Raw genomic sequence first — 9221 nt, 5'->3', positions numbered from 1 at the left:
TAAAAGCTAACTTTTGTAACCCCAAGAACAACTTTTGAATTAATCATCTTTTGAGCTCTACTAAACGTGTTGTGAGTTTTGTGTGAGAGAGTGAGGGAGGTCTTCTTCTACTCTCTATGCACGCTACAAAAGCTACATTGCAAAGGCGACTACACCATTGCATTAGCAACAATGAGAGCTACGCTTCAATGCCAAGCTTGCACGATTCCGATCTCTTCGCGAAGAGCTCTCCCACAAGATTCAAAGTGAGTTTTCTCTCTAACTATGCATCCGTTTTGTGATTGCTATATGTCATTGTGTTCACGGCGAGTCAAACTACACTTTCGATCTAAACATGTTGAGAATTGGTGGCGTGTAATTTTTGGCATGTCTTCATATGCTTTTTTTGCACCAAGTGTTCACAAGTAGTAAGTTGGGTTAGAGACCTTAGGGTGGTGTCTTCTAGGTGTCTAGAGGTTACTCTTGAGTTTTGTGTTGATTCAACAACATTAGGTTTTGTTTTGGAGAGCGTAGCCATCATAGATAAACATAGTGTGATTTGAATTGGTTTTCCTTGGTAGTGAATGTCTCTAGAAGGTTGAGTAGATGATTGACACCTATCTAAATTTTTTTCCATACGCCTACGATTCAAGCTCCATCGTTGATTGACATCGTGTTTATTGGCTTAGTTCTCACTTTGCTAACAACTACGAGCAGTGTATTTGCCCAACAACATAGGCATGTTCTTCTCATTCATCAACACTATAGCATTAGAAGATTTTGGAGGTCATTTGGAGGGCCTTATAAGAAATTCTATTTCTCTCTTTAGAAATTTTCTTAAAATGCCTTTGCACTTATTCAGTACGTCCAAAAAGACAACTCAATACTCTGAAAAGTGAACCTAACTTTTCAGCATTCCTTTGAAACAGTCACTCGTGATAAAGACACTCACATTTAATATTAAGGTGACCTTTTCAGCCAAACTCGTGATAAAGACACTCACATTTAATAAGAAGGTGACCTTTTTCAAGGACCGTTTGCTCATTGAATGCATCGTTTATATTTTTGTTAATATCAGGCTTTTTTCTACGTAACGTAAGCTCTTCTCTCATTGGAGGAGCTCTTTTTCCTCTCTCTACTAAAAGGCCCTCCAAAAGACCTCCGAAATTTTCTAATGCAACTTCTGCAATTTGTCTATTCTTTTGCTTAGCAAAATCACTTTGTTATAGACTATACTTGCATGAAAACTACCTTTGAATTCTTGCGTTTTCAAAACATCATTGAATTCATTGGAGAAATATTCTCCCTCTCCATATGACCTCAGACTAGTATTCTCCATATAAATTCTCCCAGTTTGTTTTTCAACCACACCCTTACAGTTTAGAAAATGCATAAACACATCATTTTTTTGTTTCATGAAATAGACCCGTACCTTTCTCGTATGATCATCAATGAAACTCACATAATATCTACATCCACCCATAAATGCAACCTTTGTCGGATCCCATACATATTTATGCACTAAATCCAATGTATTCCTACTTACATGCTTATTATGAGGGAAGTATGCTTTTTCCTGCTTTCCAAATTGACAAGCTTCGCAAACTTTCTGCGTTTTATCAACTTTTTGGCGAACCTATAATCATCACTTTAGTTTGCATCACCTTCAGCCTCTGCAAATTTATATGACTGATACGTGTGTCGCTCAATATGTACAACAACTCCTATACCTTGTGCAAACATGGTGAGCATTCATCTCAGGCACATTTATATCCAAAGTAGACATTATGTTCACTTTCTTTCCTTGCACAACCAACCTTCCATTCTTCTTATGCTCTTCAAGAAAGAGACCATCAAACTTAAACCTAACCTGCAAGCCTTGCTCAATCATTTGTCCCAATAGAGGTCAAATTCTTTGTGATATTGGGTACATACAGTACATCAACCTGATACTTTACTTTACCATCAATTATAGACAATGGTACATTTTTTGTATGCATAATGGGATGTGCAATATCATCCTTAGTCTCTACATAATTGGGACTTTGAAAAGTCTTCATTTTCTTAAACCACTCATCATGATTGGTCATGTGATTTGATGCAGTGGAATACACATACCAGACATTATCACTAGGTTTTTTCACATTTATAGACATAGTGTTTAGCATGTGCTGCATCAAAAATAGCCTCTCAGGCTTATCTACATTCTTGCTAGTGGTTGAATAATTATCTTGACAGCCACGTTCAAAGTGACCATGTCTTCCACAACCCCAACATGCTACATTTCCATGTTGACATGTATTGTTATGCTCTACATTTCCACAACCTCTTGGACTCCCCCTACGTCAAAAGTTTCCTTGAACACATGTATTTTATCTCTAATTGTTATTCTGTTGTTGTGCTTGGTGGTTGTCTCTTCCTTGACCTCCACCATGACCTGTACCGCATCCTCTTCCTCTTCTTCTATTATTGAAAAGGACCCACTCATATTTACCCTACGTAGAGGAGTCTTCCTCAAGTTCCTTCTCTTCCACAATCAGTAAGGACACCAAGTTTGTAAATGAGGGAATGTTCTCTCAAAGATGGATACCAGTCTTAAACTATTTGTATTCAAGACCCAAAACTTACATACTTCCACTTTATCATTATCATTGATTGTAACATCAATCAATGCAAGTGACTCACTTATATTCTTTATCTTCAATGAATGGTCATTGATAGACATGTTTTTCTTTTGCACTGCATTTAGGTCAATCTTTAATTGTAGCTTCCTTGCCTTTGTGTTTGTCACATCCAGACAATAAGGTTTTTTAAGACTCCTTAAGGGTGTGAGACTCTTGTATGTGCCCAATCATAGTGTCCTACAAACTCATAGAAAGCCAATACATGACCTTCCGAGCTCCTTGGTTCCAATCTTTAAACATCTTTATCAGTGTAGCACTTGCACCTTCCTCTGGTAACGTTGGTTCTATCTCATGCTCTCCAGTGTACTCCCAATAATCATTACCCATAAGAAAATTTGTCATTTAGAACTTCCAAGCATGGAAGTTGTTCTTGTCGAGATTCTCACAGACAATTTGGTTAAGTCCATCGTTTCTGGATGACATGTTTTCAACCCTTCACCAGTCTCCAAGAAACCTGTTAAAAAATAGTCAATAACCACCTATAATCACAATATGTATATATACACTTGTTTCATAATACCAAATAGTATCCCTGAACACTACAAACCAACTAAAGCTTTTTGCACCACCAAAATGAAGATCTACAAAATGCCAAACTTCGCATTTTTGCATGTAAATGTACTCTAGCTCCAAAACAGGGCCGAAAAATGCCTGAAATGAAAATCTGGCTACACAGTCAAAGTATACAGGAGAGCATAGAACCCTGAGATGCAAAATATCCAGCAAGAAGCACGTCAATTGGAGATCATCTAATGATGGCTCTTGGGAATCTCAAGGGTTTTTCTCTGATATCCATGCTTGCTTCTCCAAGTTTCTCAGACACAAACAGGCTCTAATACCATGTTGCGAGAGAGAGAGAGAGAGAGAGAGAGAGAGAGAGAGAGAGAGCTTGAGCTATTGCAAGCATGCATGTGCACACACACACCCACAGATGGAGGCAAATCCTATTCTTCTTCTTCTTCTCTAGCTCAAGATAAGATGTTTACAAAACATAAGGGAAAAATAACAACATAAGGGGGGACTAGTACAATGTTCTAGTGTGAACCACTAGTGAGCAAGGTGAATAGATAAGTGTGCCATGACTCCAGTAGGTATATCAACTCGGTGTAGTACAATTGTAGTATCACTAATGAAAATATGCATATCCACCAAGGCATGCCAGTGATAATGCTTGTTGATGATAGTCATCCATGAGTCATACATGTTGAGCTTGACATCTCAAAAAGTTTTGTGTATTGTCTTTCCACTTAGTTTTTTTTTTAATTCTTTAAAAGAAGGGTTGTTTTGGACAAGCTATATAGTATGCATATCCAAAAATTGGATGCACTTGATAAGACTCATTTCAAGCCGATTTTCAATGAAGCCATCTTTCCAAAATATGAGATTAAATGTGCAGAGAAAAATATGATGATGTCAAGATGTTCAAGGCATCGCTAGGAAGGCCTTTGACTTTGAGAACTTGTGGCATATTGATAACCAACACTACTTATTCAAGAGAGAAAAACAAAGAAGAAAACCTTTAGTTTATCCATTGAAGCTCCACTAATAGACAAGGCCAACTTTTTATGTAGCCTCAAACCTAATTACATAGATACAACACTAGTTTGCATCGTAGAAAACCCTAGCTTTCTCTCACAACCTTTGTCAAGAATACTTCATGGAATCTTAAGCACCTCCTTTGAAAATATCTTGTTCAAAGATGGAAAAAAAAACTTAATTGACTTCCTCACACACTTAGACACAAGGCAGGAGCAAGGTAGGATTGTGTTAGTGAGCAAAAAGAGACACCTTATGTATCACATCTCAAAGAAGGAAAGAAGGTAGGCCTTAATCACTAGGCTCTACTTTCAATTCTTTATATGGAATCTACCTTCTCTCCATTTCAAAGGCTACACAAAACCATGCATAATTTCAACTTTCATTATTTGAACTCGTCACTTTGAAATTACAAGGGTCAAGCTAAACCACTAAGCTGCAAGCCTATGGTGGCTTTTTGTGGTAGACTTAAACTTAAACAAAAATAGTGGTTTACAAGCCTATGGTGGCTTTTGTGGTGGCCTTAAATTCAAACAAAAAGACTAACATGTGCGCAAAACACCCTCCATCCCACCCCGCCTCCCATCCCCCTCCCTCTCTCTTTCCTTTTCTTTTGTTTTCTTCCCCCTCACCCTTCCCTTCTACTTTCTTCCCTCTCTCAACTAGTTAAATGAAAAGAACCTTTTAAGTTTAATTTGATATCAAAGGAAAACTTTCATTCCAACTCAAACTCCCTTTTCCTTTTGCGCTCCTATCGACAGACAACTCTCTCTCTCCCTCCCTCCCTCCCTCCCTCCCTCTCTCTCTCTCTCCACATGGCATTGTTGGATTCTTCAAGATTTTCTCGTCTTTATTCCTTTTTGACAATATAGATCCATTTTTGAGTGCTTAGCATATAATTTCTCACAAATCACCTCACAAAAAAAGGGCAATTATGTTTAAAAATAATGAAGCAGCTCGTCTCCAAAGCCTATGTAACCAACTCAAATTCTAGTTTTACCATCTTGTATTGATAGACAATCAGTCTTCTTTTGAAAAGCTACAAATTTCTTTATCTTTGGAGAGATTTAATCTCAAAACTAGAGGTATTGGGAACTTTGGAAAATTTGAAGGACATTTTGGAAATCTGCAACAAAATATAGGGGGTAATTTGAGAATGTTTGAATTTGAGGGGTATTTTGAGAATTTCTACAAATTAGAGAAAAAAAAAGAGATAGTGTTCTGGAAAAATCAATTTCAAAAACACAAATTTTCCTTTAACGCTTTTTCCAAACTCTGATTCCCAACAAAGCCTATGCGTTAGCTATCTTCTCACCCCCTCCCCTTGGTTGCGTGCATAAGGAACACACACCCCCCCCCCCCCCCCCCCCCCCCCCCCGCCCCCCCTTTCACTTGCTTTTCTTTTAGCAACCCCATTAAAAACCTTTCATTCAAGCTCATATGAGCATTTTATGTTTTTAAAGCTTTCCGTTCAAAATGCTAAGTATGCCCTTTTTCATAGAGCCAAGGGATCTTTGTGGATTCTAGTTAATGAAACATCGTGGCCTCCTAGTAGCTACGTAGCTACTCATGCATCCCCCTTGGTTACAATCATAGTATTGTGTGATGTGCCGTTTTGAGCCATATTTTACTCTTGAAAGGGTAAGTTTCGACAATTTTATGGCCTTTTTACTTCGTTAGCGTAGGAGGCCAAAACGCAATTCTAGCTCCACGTTAACCCACGTGGCTGTTGTCTTCGCTATTTTTACTTCGTTAGCATGTAGCGGGATTTAACTAACGAAGTAAACATCTACGCAGCCTCCAACACTTCTGGCAACTCCCTCATGGCTTGGCGTTTTCTCTTGTGTAGTGCCCAAAGGTCCAGCTCAGCTTAGACTCCCCAGGCCCGTACTCCCCTTTCTGCTTTTGGCAGCTCTGCAAAGTAGTCCTCCTATGTTCTTCACTGGCGGCTTCTCACCTCCCTTTCTCAGGAGCATCCCGACACACTCTTCCTTTATCTCCAGCAGCATCTTGCGACTTTCACTGCCCTCCCTTCCGGTCATCCACTCGGCCATGCTTGCCACACACGAGGTCTCAGCCTCCCTCTTTTCCCCCTACTCTAGCGACCCCCCTTCTCTGCTTCCTCCCTGCACAGATGCCCGTACCTTCTTATTGCAGTGCTCTTTCAACTCAAGCCGTTGCCCCCTTGGCCCTCTTTTTAATTGTGCAGGTAATGGCTCCAGAGTGAGCCTCTCAACTGACTCTCTCCCTGGCCTTCAAGCTCCTCTCCTCTGTAATATAACGCTAATGGATCCCTCCTTTCCAGCGCTCTCCCTCATATTGCTCATGGCAACCCATTATTCATGCATGCCTTGCCAACCCTGCTCGCACCACTTGTTGCTTTCCCCTCCATGCAAGCCGTGAAGTAGCGACTGTACCGCCCTTCCTGCTCGCAGTTGACTCCAGCAACGTTTTCCTTTTTGATGCATTTATGTATTCGACCTTAACTCCAGCTCTTTAAAAAAAAAAAACTTGCTTGACTCCGCTTCCCACGCCGCCAATTGCCTTCGCCTGTCGACCTTCTTTACCCGAGAAAAGAACTTCTCTTTTGTCTCCTTTCCCTCCTCTACGCAATGTCCACCAAAACCCAAGGCAAACAAAACATTGCCATGCACAACATTATCCCAACCAAGGTATTCCTAAGCACAATATGTTCTACCAGAGCTCGTCCCAATCAAGGCAATTCAAGTGATGAAATTTTGGATATAAAGCACCACATTAAGCATATATATGGACCAAAGATTTGCTTAACACAATATGTTCCTTTGATAGTCCCCATCGAGCCAGCAATATCCTCGCTTGCCCATGTCATCGGCTTTGTAAAGCTGCTTTCCTTCAAGACACAAGAATAAATAAAGTATCTGGAAAAGGTCCTTTTCATTGCATATCATTATAATAGTATGTAGCTCCTCTATCATGGCTAAACCTAGTATATCAATTGAAGCATTGTCATGCTGTCAATTTGGCCGAAATATTGACTAAAGCAGTGCCATTCTCCATACTTGGCCTGCATACCAACAAAGGCAATGCTGAGCATATCAATTTTTCCCTGCTCTTCAAATTGACGTGGTCTACATCCTTTGGCCCTATTTCCTACTCTGGAAGAAGAGCAACGTGAACCCCCCCCCCCCACACCCCCCTCTGAACCTGCTCGACATGTGCTAATTGTTATGTGTACTTGCAAGCTTACACATATAGCCACCTAATCACTACCCCTCTATAGGTATGCTCTAAAAAAATTCTTTGAACCTGCGTCTTTGTAAGTATATATCCATCTCAAATAAAACTCCCTGACATAATCAATGAAAATAAAAATGCAATGAAAAATCCATATTGTGCATACCCCTTGAAGAAGATAGCAAGCATTTGGTTATCTTGCCACCTTGGTTGACAACCCGGCATACCATCTGCATCCTCTGTAACCACATAGTTAGCATGAACCTTTTCCCAAATTGTACTTATATCAGAGATATTCTTGATTAGAATTCCAACTTGGTTAGCTTCTACCTGTGAATCTGCATCTGCATCCACAACACACTCCATTAAACAAGAAGAGCCATGAAAATATGCATCATCTACCACTAAGAGAGTTCTTTAAAGATGGAATATAAAATATAATTGAGCAAAGCTGTTGTTGGCATGGTAGTGTTGCTTCTGTGAGCTAAGAGCTCGAGGGTGCATGGCCGACGCTACTGTAAAGGAACCACTAAGGTTTGCATGAAGGAAGCCGCTGGTTGCATGGAATGCTCTTATTTTAGTGGGGTACCCTCAACATGAAGGTGATGAGGATACATTCAATTGTTTCTATAAGATGCGAGCTCAGAGTGTCCCTCCAAATGTTGTCAGAGGCTGTTGGGAAAAGATGTAGTGCTTGGCACAGTCTTAGTCGATATGTACGCCAAATGTGGTGCGCTTGAGAAAGCACAAAAAGTCCTTGAGGAGATTCTTATCCAGAACGTCGCCTCTTCAAATGCATTGATTGCGGGATGTGCACAACGAGAACAGAACCAAAAAACTCTATACTATTTCCAGCAGATGCGAAATGTAGTGCCATCGCGATAGCACGAGAATTTTTTGATGGGTATCCTCTCTAGGCTGTCATCTCACTCCAGAAGCATTGCAGGCAAAGCAACATACCCAAAAGCGTGATATCCACTTGCCATGTGCATCCATCTCAAGCTTTGACAACTCGATAGTGGCGATGGCAAATGCCAGTTCATGTTGGATTCAAAAAGAGCACGATGGGGTCTTCTCCTCTCCTTAACCAATGGACTCGTTTACGCAAGTGCTAGAGTTGCAAACAAACTTACACCAGGGAGTTGCAAGGAAACTTACAGCAGGGAAAAAAAGAAATATGATGAGGGAGAGGAGGGAGAGCAGCTTCACTTTGAGGGCAGTGACAAATTTTACTTAGTTGAAGGACGGAAGCACAGTCAGGACTTTGCTTTCTCCTCAGTGGGTTGGAGAATCCGATGCTAGACGATGGTGTGCCGGTTGGGCTGCAGACTTGCACATCAACCACTGGATTTTCCTTGCTCTAAGGGGCTTTCTTCCCGCCATCCCCAATCGAAATGAGGCACAAGCGTGCTGCATGTATGCTTCTACCGACGACAAGCCGTTGCGCATTGTACATTAATTTTATGGGTCAAAATTGAGCATCTTATAACTGTTGGTCACACACAGGATTATGTCAACTTAAGATGATAGGATCTGTGGAATACAAAGCACAATCTCTCTCTCTCTCTCAAGATTCTCTTTTCTGGGTTCTTGTTTTCTCCTACCCTTGGGCTCACTTCAATCCAATACAAATGCGGCTAACGAAGCACTCTAGTTTGGGCCAATTTTCACTAAAAAGCAAACCTTTTACAGCATAAAAATCCCACAAGAGCTAGGGAAAACTAGTATATTTGTGTGATTTTTTTCTTGAGGTTAATTTTTTCATGCTAAAGCTCAATTTTCCAATCATCATGTTCTATGGACACA

The 9221-nt window shown here is 40.4% G+C and overlaps 1 pseudogene; it reads left to right on the top strand.

Moving 5' to 3' along the window:
- Nucleotides 1–8129: 8129 nt before the first annotated feature.
- Nucleotides 8130–8942, top strand: LOC147423392 (uncharacterized; annotated as a pseudogene).
- Nucleotides 8943–9221: the final 279 nt, after the last annotated feature.

Source organism: Adiantum capillus-veneris, chromosome 26, assembly GCF_014529385.1.
Source record: "Adiantum capillus-veneris isolate H3 chromosome 26, ASM1452938v2, whole genome shotgun sequence".
Lineage (NCBI taxonomy): Eukaryota > Viridiplantae > Streptophyta > Polypodiopsida > Polypodiales > Pteridaceae > Adiantum > Adiantum capillus-veneris.
The sequence above is the reverse complement of the archived record's forward strand: the minus strand, read 5'-3'. Positions and strand labels throughout refer to the sequence as shown.